Consider the following 12,195-nt stretch of genomic DNA (forward strand, 5'->3'; position numbering starts at 1 on the left):
AAAAAAAAAAAAAAAAAAAAAAATCAAACCCTAACTTTTTTTACATTCTGGGTTGAGCCACCAAGTCAATGCACTATGTAAAGTGTTGATTGATGCACATATAAACACAGCAAACCTCTTCATCAAGGAAAATCATACAGGTTTCTTGCATTCAAGTCTAAAACACATCTGTGGGACACCACAGAAGAGGGTGGATCTCTTCCTATCACTCCAGTATGAATTCAAGGAACACAGATGCCAATCTATACAACTACCTGTGTGTATAGACACAGTAACAGCACTAATATATTTGCCCTTCTGAATATACAAGCAGCATTTCTGACTGGAAGAGAAGTTTTAAGATAGGCCACTCATTACCAAAGGATGCAATGCTTTATAGATCCAAACTATGTCCTTGGTCTAAGCAGAAGAGCAACAAACACTCTGGTTGTTAGGGTACGACACTGGCTTGCCAGTAACACAAGTTCTAATCCTGCATCTGTCCTGCACTCCTTCAGTTAAACACAGGTTAACAATAACAACTATTTACATTAAAACCTCGTTCTGTGAAAAGCAGTGACTGCATAGCTGACCCACTGATACTTTTGCATTTTAAACTGCCACAGAAAAGTATGATGGCCCATGGGAGACAGTAAAACTTCCAGCTGCTGCTGCTGAACTTTAGAGAAGTCATCAGTTGCACCTCTCTGTCTCTCACCTAGCTGACCAGCACTGGCTGCTCTCTGGGACCCTGCCAGGCACAGCCCAGGAGAAGGAAGGAGAGTGAAAGTAACTGTCAGCTTTGGTGCTGAAAAGACCCAAGAAAGGACAAGTGCACTCCTCTAGGAGCAAAAAGCTGCTGTAAGAAACAACCCAGAGAAGATCAGCATCTTCTCCAACGTTCACGTTTTTGTCAGAGATTTCACTATTCTAATGTGATCTTCTGACTAGGGTGTAGATGTGGGTTGTGAAATTAACCATATCACTTACAGACCAATGCAGTATATGAACCACAGAGACACAGTAATTCCCTGTCAGCAGACACTTAATTCTTCATTGCACTAAATGCTGTATTATTTTTATAGAAAAAGTAAAATCAAAAGTGAGTGGAGGGAGGCAGGAGTGAATGTTGGATTAAAGGACTGTGCTGGTATAAAAGCACAAGTCTTAGTCAAATAACTGGAGCAATAACTAGTCAGTCATCACATTTACAGTTTAATTTGGATATACCTGACTTCCTCGGAGTGACTATAAGACCAGCTTGATTTATTTATGCAACGGGTACTAAATATATAGCAAATCAATTGTCACACCCTAGATACTTTAGATAAACACAGTTAACTTGGCCTCGGTACTGACTTATTTCTGTGTTTCACATATATTCCCAAGGACTCTAGGTTTCAAATAGAGCTTCTTTAAGAAAAGGCAGAAGAGCAGGTCAAAAATTCTACCCTGAGCACCAAAGGGAATACACTCACCCTCCCCTGTCTCCCCCACTCCTATAAAATCCAAGAACAAGCCCTCTAATAAGCAGATCTTACCCCAAACTAGTTTTCACTTTCAGCGACAAATCTTTGTATCAAAATAAATAATAACTTAACTGAATAATAATTTCCCAAGAGAAAGTACTGTTTTCAACATCCAGTGCTATAAAAGAAATCCATAAACAGGATTTGCAACTTGCTGGCGTACGAGGAGTTGTTACTGCAGCCTAACCAGATTTTGCATCTTGAAGGAATGCCCAAAACGTGCCTTCACTGCATACGGCACCAACTGTCAGTGACTGGCCCCAAAGAATCCAGATGGTTTCAGCAGCTCCTAGACACAGAAACCTGACTTCAACCAACCAACCAAGCACAAGGAACTCTTAACTACAGCAGCCCAACCCACCTCTGCATGAGCTAATTTACTCAATGCAAGTTAAATTAGCATGCCCAGAGCTCCATGCTATCACTGCCAAACCACTTCTGATACTTTTCTACTTTATTGAAAGCACACTCAGGTAACTACAAAACACAGTGGTCTACAATGCAGACATACCCTTAAGGTTTGAGATTATGCCAGGTTTTATCCATAGGTTGGGTTTTAAAATGCTTCTAAAAAGGTGGTAGCAAATAATCTTTTGAGTTTTTCTTTAAAAGACTCCACATAATACACAACCAACTCTCTAGATCTCAAAATCCCTCAAATCCAACTGCAAATCAGACTCGGGAGGGATGGAGAAAAAAACTCTGATTTGTTAGTAAACAGCACTCTGTATGTGCCTGTTCATCTAGCTGGAATCTTTAGTTGAGCTTGGCATTCACCAGAGGCCAGTGATGCCCTGCATCCCCAAGGAGGTCATGGAGAAGAGAAAGCACTCAGCACCTCGGTAGGGGATCTAGTGGATGGGAAGACTCCAATTGTCCCTGCATTAACTAAAACCAACAGAATAATTGAGACATTTAAGACAGGGTTTGTCAGATAGGAAGGAAAGACCCTGGGTTTCCTGGAAGAAGATATTTACAATGGAAAGGCACATGTCCTGTGTAGTCATCCTCACCTCCCACCTCTATTTCTTCTGGTAATATTGTGATTAATTTGGAGTTATACAGCAATTGCCACCAACTGCCAAACTATTCAGTAATCTTTACTAGGCCCTCCAGTTCACTGTAATAATTTTAAGTATGACAAAGCAGAAATCTCTCATGATCATTTATTTATCACTGCTGAGAAACACCAACCAGTGTCCACTGTTCTCTGGAAAGCCACCACTCTGCCCAATAAGGCATACATTACTATATAATCTGGAGCCTTTTTCTTTCACAGGGTTATTGACTCTATGGTTGAATTAAAGCAAGTTGCTTGCACTACTCTTTCTACCCCTGGTATTATTATAATCACTGACCTTAAGTTTTCTAAAGAAACTTAAGATTCATCTTGCTGTAGTATTGTGAATACACAGTGGTAGCAAAGTCTCTGCAAGCCACATCAAGATTCATATATTTATAGCATACAGGAGCTACACTTAAACACTGTGGAACACAGACACCTTGGCAATTTCAAAGTTTAAAACTGTTTTCTTTCATCATATTTACATACAGGTAAGTGGGGTTTTTTTGAGTATTTCAAGTCAACGTAAGCGACCCATTGCTTCTGAGTTGCAGTGGGAACAAGGCATCTATCTGACTTGCGTGACTGAAAATTTCAAACAGAAGTAATGACAGATACAGCTAAGTTTGTTTCAATAAGCACCAACTGCTTTATAATTCACAGCTGATAGTCATTTAATTTAAATACTGATAGTCAGTCCAGTCCTATTGGTATGTAACTATATTAACCATGTGCCTTTTCAACTGCATAGAACAGATTTCAGTAATGTGCTCACCAAATGCTGAATCCTTGCTTAATTATTTACTTTCCTAATCATTATTTTAGGATGTTTATGTAAGAAATAAAATTCTTTTCAAATCAGAGGCAAGTGAAAGGTAACCATTGGAAATCACAACATTTTGACTTTGAAATTATAAGCATCATCTGACTGCATCTGCTAAAATTATTCAGGTCAGCCATAACAATAAAAATTTCTCTAAATTTCAAGCATTCTTGCAAATAGGAGTATAAAAAGAAATTCTTCTGAAGCTCCCATATTTTGGCAAGACAATGGTGTATGCTACTCCTTTACAGCAGCTCAGTAGGCTCACCTCTACATCTTGTCCTGTCACCCCTATCAGTAAAATAATGTGTAGATATTTTACCAGACAATGTGTGCTAGTGCAACAGGTCTGTAATTCACTACAGAGTTGATTTTAAATGTTCTTAAGTTGCTTCTGTCATTACTAGAAAAAGAAAACACTATTTCATATACAAGCATGGAAGAATTTCCACTCAATTCACCTCATATGGCTATTCCAGATATACCATTGCAAATGCTTAAGATTCTTTTTCTTCAGCATAATGACAAGCAATTGACACTAAGTGGGAGAAACTTCATATAAGAGCTTAATTATTTTTACTCCTAATATCTGCCTACTGGTTAAGAAAGCTACTTATTCTCTATAGCACCTTAGTCCTACTGAATTGCATTGTCTGCCCACATAAACAGGGCTGTCCAAGTTCCCAAAGATACCTGACTAATACACAGATCTGTCCTCTCATTCAGAAACATAAAAATGGACATTTACTGATTTAAAATAACATCTCAACACAAATCAAGAGATTCACAAGTCTCAAAAATGACGCTTTGTGGTTTGCTGAATCGGGGTCAATCACTTCATCTTACTACTGTCTTGTTCAGTATTACTACTGTCAACTAAAACCCTAAAGTCCATGGATTTTTTTAAGGCAGACCAGAGAGATTTTACAAAAATGAGAGACTTAGAACTCAAAGTGCAAGGTTAAGCAAGCATGAGCATACAACCACAGGTCTCAAGTCGTGCCTTCGATGAGACATACCCGATTAACCCCCTTGTTCTTTTCCAATGCTTTATATCCTGATCACAGAATGTTTCAGGGGAACGCTGACCAGCAGCACGTAAGTGGAAATTAAAGTAAGAAAAAGTGAAATAGCAATTCCAGCAGCCTAAAGATCGGGGCACTGAGAAGAGAAAGGAACAAATTTCAACCTTATGCTCTATATATTAGCCAACAGTCTCACTACTTAGGATGAGCTATTTTGATTACTTCTAATAATCTCGAAATTTGGATACTTTTAATGCTGTTTTGATTCTTCAGAGTTTTCAAAGAAAAATATCCCTATGGGCTCACTGAAGCAGCAGAAACTTTATTAAGTCCTTTATTCCTGCAGTCCCTCAGCCCCAGCAGCCATGTCCCACCTCATGATCAACATTTCCACAATGCCAAGGTGAGTTTGCAAGTTAGAGATACCCACTGCCAACTGGTTAAACTGAACCTCACACGCTAGCACGTCCCTGCATGGCTTCATCTCTGCTCTCCCTTCATTCACACAAGCAACTCGCCACCACTGCGTGAAAATAAAGGTCCTTTTTGTTGACAAAATCAGAATGTTTAAGCTTTCTCTTTTGAAGGAAGATTATTGAGGACAGAATCTCATTCATTTGCCCAAATTATCTGCAAGTCCAAGAAACACCTACACAAGGGGGAGTTTGAAATTTTGGTCTAACTTGCTCATGATTTGAATGCACGCAACTGGCAAAATCAGTTTATTACCTTTAGCTTTCTTCAGACCATGGCTTTAATAGAGAACAGTTAGTTAGCTCCTGCCACCTTGTGGGACTCCATGGATTTCCCTAAAAGCTTGTTTCAGCAGCAAGCTAGTCAGTTAAAACAAATAAACATTCAGGAGTTACTTTCCTCGTGTTTCATCATGGTGAATGTTAAAGTAAGAGAGAAATATTTATGGAAAGGGCATGCCATTTTGAATATTTTCTGGTTCATTATTCCTAGCATTGTTTATATAGTTGAACTGCTGGATTTAGTAATCTCATGGAGGTGTTTTAAATATTTCAATATATGTCAAGAATCCTAAATTTTGGAAGCTGATGCATCTAAGTTTAAAATAACACTATGATCAAATACTTGCCACCCATAGTAAATTTCACATATTTGAAATAAATTCCACACAGAAATAGTATGAATTTATGAAAATCCTTGCAGTCAGGTGCAATTCTGAAACCCAGTAATAACCTTAGTCTTATAAGGAATTATGCATGTGTTTAATTTCTAACATGGTGGTGACACATGTCCAGTTCTCCCAAAAGATCTGACTCCACATGATGACTTTTTAACTGCAACCTGACTTTGTATTTGTGAGTCTTCTCATACCCTTCCACCCCACATGGCCAACTTAATGAGTGAAGTTCTACTAAGAAGAATGAGACAATTGGAATGGAAGAACTTTTTCAACACAGTAAAAAGCAGGTGAAGATCCATGGATATCCATGCTCATCTCTTACATGTCACCTACTGCCCCTCGGACAGGTAACTCGTCACACTACTCTATGGAAGTGCAAAAGACAACAGCAGCTGCAAACAACAGAAAAAGGAGGTTCTCATTTTATCTAAGCAAAACCTCTGCTGCTACAGATGTCAAAAATGGAAAAGCACAGAGGAGTGCAGATAATGTGACTCCATGAACCTGATCAACAGCCTCAGTGAACCTGTTCCTTTCTATTCTCGGTACCAAGTAATTTGTTACAGATGGAAAGAAATGCAAGAACCGTTAGGCAGCACTTCTTCCCCTTCCATCATCCCACAACTGCTTCACTGAACCTGGTGGAGATCCACCCTGCTGTGTACTTGATGCCAACTGTAGCAAACTTAACTCCGTGGAACTTCCTTCTGGGAAAGGAAAAACTGTCAACAGATTCAAAACAGGAACAGCTCTTCCTGACGTCACAAGCAAATCATCTCAGTAAAGGCCTCAGTAGCTCATAAATAAACTCGAGAACAATAATTAGAGATCCACAGCCAAAGGAAATACAGCAGGAATGTCCTCTTTCATCCATAAGCAGAATGCATTTTTTTTTTCCAAAGGATGAAACAATGACAAAATGTCAGGCAATTAATCGAGTTGGCACAGTATACCTGAGGGACAGAAATTTTGTCGTTTTGTATAAAAATTTTTACAATCTCACAAGCTTCCCTGGTAACTTCACAAGTGGGGCTGTCTCTCATAGCCATCATATTTCTCACTCTCCTTATCTCCTCCTATAGTCCTAGTAGCCATACAATTAGTTTAGAAGCCAAAGTTCAGAGGTGTCTGTTGACAACCTCCGACCACACCTCAGCTCCAGTACCGAGAATCCCTCCCCTCCCAGACCGAGCTGTGTCTGTGTCCTGACTGTCTGGAAGACACCAAAGTGTTCCTCACAGTTGTCCTTACCCATCCCAATCTCCAATACAGGAAAAGCCAGACAGACCAAGAGCCAGGGAGCTCTAGAAGATAGTCCTCAATCTGGATGAACAGGGAATCTGAACTGCAGGGCATACCCTACCCACCCCCAACAGAGCCAACACCTTGGCAGGACAGCCCAGGTACCACCATACTCTTACCTCACTCCGGGTATTAGGAACACAGACATCTCCTCCTCAGGAACTATTTGGTTCAGCCTTTTCCCTGCTCTGGAGTACCGTGATGTTAATTCAGTCTCACTGCAACTGCAGACATGTATCTAAGAGGCACCTTCAGTCCTTAGCTATAGAGAAAAAGAAACAGCATGCTCTAGCACCAGAATGGATCAGATCCAACACCCACTGCAGGTCTCTAACACCATAAAACATACTAGGACATGACAAGAAATTCCACTTTGATACAGGTGAATCGTATCCTGCCATACCCTTTTATTCCCACTTAATTTCTCTACTAGTTCTATTTTCTGCAGGATTACCAATGCAGCAGGAAGATCCCTGTGCTAACTTTCTGCTTGCTTACATTCCCATAGCAGACTAACTGCAGTGCCAGGGAGCTGAGCTACTACCTTGTTCTTCAGGACAGTTTGAAACCAGTGGCAGCATAGGCACACTTCCCATACACTCACTAAGAAGAGGACTTCTCCTCAGGGTAACTTAGTTGGACCTGAAAATAACAGCACTCCTAAGCAGCAGCAGACTGAAAAGTACCTGATGATTTTCAGTTCTCACTGTTGCCCACTGCATTCTGAACACCAGCAGCAAAAACTGACCAGCACTAACTTTGCTTAAAGTTACAAGTTTTCTAAATATCCAGAAGCATCTGGTACAGGTCAAGGAAGCACCACAGCATGCCTTCAGCCTGGTTCCCATCTGAAACGCTACTCCTTAGCTGTCAGGGTAAGATTTGTTTTACTTTTTCTCAGAATATTTTTTTTTCTGCAAAAACATTATTTGACTTTTGCAAAGTTTTGTTGAGGGAACTTTCCAAGCAGTTACATAAATTAATTACTTTATTCATGTATTAACTGGAGGAAGAAGTATTGAAAAACACCAAAACACTACTGGGCCACTTACCTCTTCTGTTTTTATTTTATCTATACCCTTTTCTTTCACTGTCAACTGTATAGTCTTACATTTTAAGCAGAGCAGGGGAAAACTCTGAACCCAATTATCTCTATTTCTTGAGGAACACCTCTAAAAATCACTCAGGTTACAGAATTTACAAACTTCTGTATGTAACATGTCTTATCAGATTTCCAAGAGGAACCTCACTGCTTCATAAACCAGAATCCACAATCAGATCCATCTTCACCCATTGTTTCACTGATGCCAAGCCACAACAGCTTACCCAGAACTGTGCACAAGCCCAAGGATGTGTGCCAAAATGTCTCAGAGTAGGATCAGGTCCCTGTAAGATTAGCTGCATGTAGGGCTTCAGTCCTGCAACTACAATAGCTCTGGGAGACTGCGATGACAGAGACACTGCAGCACTGGTCCCTAAAATAATCAACTATATAAAGATCTTTGTCTGATCTGCAATTGAAGCACTATTCTTAAAAACCAACCAAACATGAAACTTCTGTATTTGTGAAATAAAAATCAGTTCTTTGGATGGTAAGCAGGACCAGCATTCTTCAGGCCAAGCTCCTTAAGATCTATAGGCTGTTTCCCCATTTTTTGTTTTGCTGTTTTTTTAGAAGTTTTCAGGATTTTTATTTTCTTGAAGATATTTTTATTCTAGTAATTCTTTTCCCTCTCCCTCAGATGAAAACCCTACATCGCCCTTGTCTTAAAGATAAGCCCAAATCAGGAAAAACTCAGTCCAAAAGATGCAAGTTTGGCAGCATTTAAAAAAGGTCAGCAGTTAAAAAAAAACCCCAACTGTTAGTTTTTTTACAGTGGAACTGTAGAGCAAGGGTGGGGGATAACTCCCTTGGGATCTACAGAGTTTTACTGATTATTTTCTTAGCTTTCTATCATTTTATTTCACTGTATAGCACACAGATGGCTGGATCTGAAATCAGAAGGTAACAAGGTATTAAGAATTTTCTGTGAAATCAAGTTCTGCCATGATCAAGACTGGGTACCAAACGAGAAAGTGGAACATGCTTAAAACTCGAGGTCAGCACAGAAGTCCACAGCTCCAAATGGTACTAGCCTCAAAAAAGAAAGCACGGGATCCATGGATACTCTGTCTAATCTACTTTAAAAGACAGTCATTAGGCTTCCTTGTTACTGACCTACCATGAAACTACAAGTTTCAACTTGGGACCTGAACTACAAAGTGCCCCACAAAACCCCACATTGCCACAATGCTGACTTCCTCCCAGACCACTTGTGCCAATCCATAGAGCAAGGAGTACAGGCTAGACAGCCGAACCAAACACTCTGAAATACGTAAGTACAGACCTAAGTCTGGCCTAAGAAGCCCTTCTGAGCAGCAGGACATTTTAGCTCATGCCTGGAACCAGCATAAATATGCTTCTATCACCTTCATACATCTCAGATCACACACAGAACATGCTTATGCATCCCTGCAAAAGTCACTTTCAGAGCAGTAGGAAGAACAGAGGGCAATGCTCACACACAACTGAGTTAAGAAGAGACCCTGGCTTGGAACAACAAAACAACAGGCCCAATAACTCTGACCTACAAGGTTATGTTTCTATCATGCAGGACAAGCTCTCAGATGTAGAAGAATAATTCTGAATTGAACTTGGATGCTTACAGATTTGCTAAGTTCACTTAACCAAGTTACTTAACCTGTAAACCTGAAATCAATAGATGACAGTTCACTAACTTTTTTCCACCTACCAATATGGAAAAGGAGTATGTGCACATACACAGGGCAGATATTTTAGTAACAAAGAGGTAGCTGGTATAATAAATCTAATAGTGATGCAGAAAATTGCAGAAAGTTCAGGAGTTCTGTACTTGGTTCTGCCACCAGCCATCTGGTCTTACCTGAACATCCCTGGGTCTACTCTGCAATCTGAAAAACGGGGGTAGTAACATGGTTCTGAAATGTTTGTAAAATGTAGTTAGTTGGTGCCTGTAAAAGTACACAATAGGAGAGCAAAGTGTTATTACACCCTAATAATGTGCTGTTTAACAAAATATGTAACACATAAATGACACCATCACCTGTGTCCTACAGTACACACTCTTAAAGACTTTTTCTATATACTTCTTTCTAAAGCTAATAGTTTTGACCCTCTGGTAAATCAAAATGCTAAAAGTCAACCTGAAGTCCATCTCTAGAGAAAGAAGCAGGCATCTTTTCTAGATCTTCACAAACATTAAAAACAAACTGAGCTTCAGTGTAAAATTTTCCCCAAGTATAACACCACCACTACAATTAATACAACTGTTTTTTTATGCCATGATAGAGCCAACACATAGTAATTGGAAAAAAAATAAAATCTGGACAACTTCTCAACTTTCTGCTCTGTTACTCAGTACCAAGTTTTTCTTCAAGAGACTGCACACTTTACAAAGGAAGAAGTCACCACCATCCCAAGTTTGTAAATGGAGAGAGAAAGAAAGAGGAAGGAATCTTGTTCAAGACCATGAAACTAGTTAATGGTAAAAACTGCAGCACCAGCCAGTGGGTTTTTTTTTTTCCCCCTGTTCCAGCCGGCACAATTTTCACCTTTTGCCAGAATCCTAGAAGGAAGTGCCAACCTTTCATTTGCTTGTTAAAATATAAGTGCAGAGATGGTACATCACCCACCCCTCTGAATATATTTGAGCTTAAATAGTAAATTGTACTAGATACAGCACTGCTTATGTCCCAGGTCGTATATCAAGAAGTTCACTCAGTGACTGGGACACATTTTACTAGAAGCTCACTCCAAGATCACTCTTCTTCACTCCTAACACCACCGGAGTATAATTTATGCATTATTCTATGAATCTGTTCACCTTAGAAAACAGTAAACAGTCTTATTTCAGCTATACCAGAACACAATTGAAAGAAGTACTACAGCATCAGGATACTAGTCTATACCTAGCAAGCAATTTTTTGTGTGTGTATACTTCACTTCTACACCAGTTATCATAGCAGCATACTTCGAGGAGCTAAAAAGCAAACTCACAGAAATGCAAGCACACCCTTGTGAAAGGGATTTTGGTGCTTTTTTTGGTCTCCGTAGCTTAAAGAGTTGTAGTGGCATACTGTATGTTTACACTAAGGTTACTGTATCCATGCTCATACTTTAACCCATGTTTGTACAACAGTAAAATTCACACCAATCAACGGTATTACACCAGTAAAGTACAGATGATCCATAAAGAATCCTCAATGAAATTCATGAAAGTTTTCTTACAGGTCAGACTTTATTTCCACTGAAGTCAATCGCAAAGCTCTCCCTGAACTCAGCATGACAGTGATTAGACTTAATGTGGCACAGCTCCCAGGTAACAGCATAGCTCCTTATTGGATGGGAGATGGAGGAATCACAGACATGGTTAGTTGCCCCTGTCACTTTAGGGGTGTGAAGGGAAAAGTACCTGGTAAAGAGACAGAATCTATTTTGCAGACAGTGAATAATACATAAGATAGTTTGCAAAGGATATTCCCCCTGCAGCTTACCTTATACAAACTTGGAGCACTCGGACTAAGATAGCACACCTGCCTTTCCACTCCCTCTATGCTTGGATGGAGCTGCCATGAAAGCAGACTGCTTGGCAGCAACACTAGTTTGGTTCAGCACTAGCAGAAACATTTCTGGTTGTGAAGATATGATTTTCTGGACGTTCCTGAGCGTAAAATTATTTCACGAAAAAGACTGGCCTGTCATCTAAATATGGACTATTAGTAGGATTACTTCACTAAGTTGATCCATCTGACTAACTCTCCAAAGCAAAGGGGAAAAAAAAGTGAGCTTTAATTGCAGTGATGGGACCAAGCCCCCTCCCCCCATATAAAAAATAAAAAGGAGCGAGGGTGCCTCATTCTTCCCACCAAGTGTTACTGATGTAGTTACAGAAATACTTTAAACACGCACAGCTCCTAGCTGGTTTTGCCACAATCCCTGTGACTAACACAGCCAAATTCTGTTCAGCAGCCTCAGTGGAATTACACAAGCTCTCACTAACTCTGAATTCAGACCAAAGTGAATTCTGTATCCAGATTTTTTAGCCTGATCAGTAGCCCAGTTCAATGTAAACTAGCAGGAAAACACTGCTAAGCACATGCTGAGTAACAGGCTTCTCAGAGACGTCTTAGACAGATCACCCTCAAAGATACCAATTCTCCTGAGAAAAATCTTGGCTCAAATACTTATTTTCTGAAAGGGAAGAAAGCCTCAACATTTCACATGTCTAAGGAGGGGGGGGGGG

General features: G+C 39.9%; 1 protein-coding gene across 13 annotated transcripts in view; it reads right to left on the bottom strand.

Moving 5' to 3' along the window:
• BBX (BBX, HMG-box containing) overlaps positions 1 to 12,195 on the bottom strand; it is a 155,450-nt gene that overhangs the window by 131,581 nt on the left and 11,674 nt on the right. For 4 of the 13 annotated variants that reach the window (XM_026857714.1, XM_026857658.1, XM_026857704.1 and 1 more), the window contains exon 2: positions 6,994 to 7,136. The exons of 8 other annotated variants lie outside the window; for them this stretch is intronic. The gene's annotated coding sequence lies outside the window, so the exon portion shown is untranslated. Of the gene's footprint in view, positions 1 to 4,413; positions 4,556 to 6,993; positions 7,137 to 12,195 lie in introns of those variants that run through there. One more of the 13 variants, XM_026857648.1, reaches the window with a different exon arrangement.

Source organism: Athene cunicularia (genome assembly GCF_003259725.1).
Source record: "Athene cunicularia isolate RWA chromosome 1 unlocalized genomic scaffold, athCun1 chr1_part1, whole genome shotgun sequence".
NCBI lineage: Eukaryota > Metazoa > Chordata > Aves > Strigiformes > Strigidae > Athene > Athene cunicularia.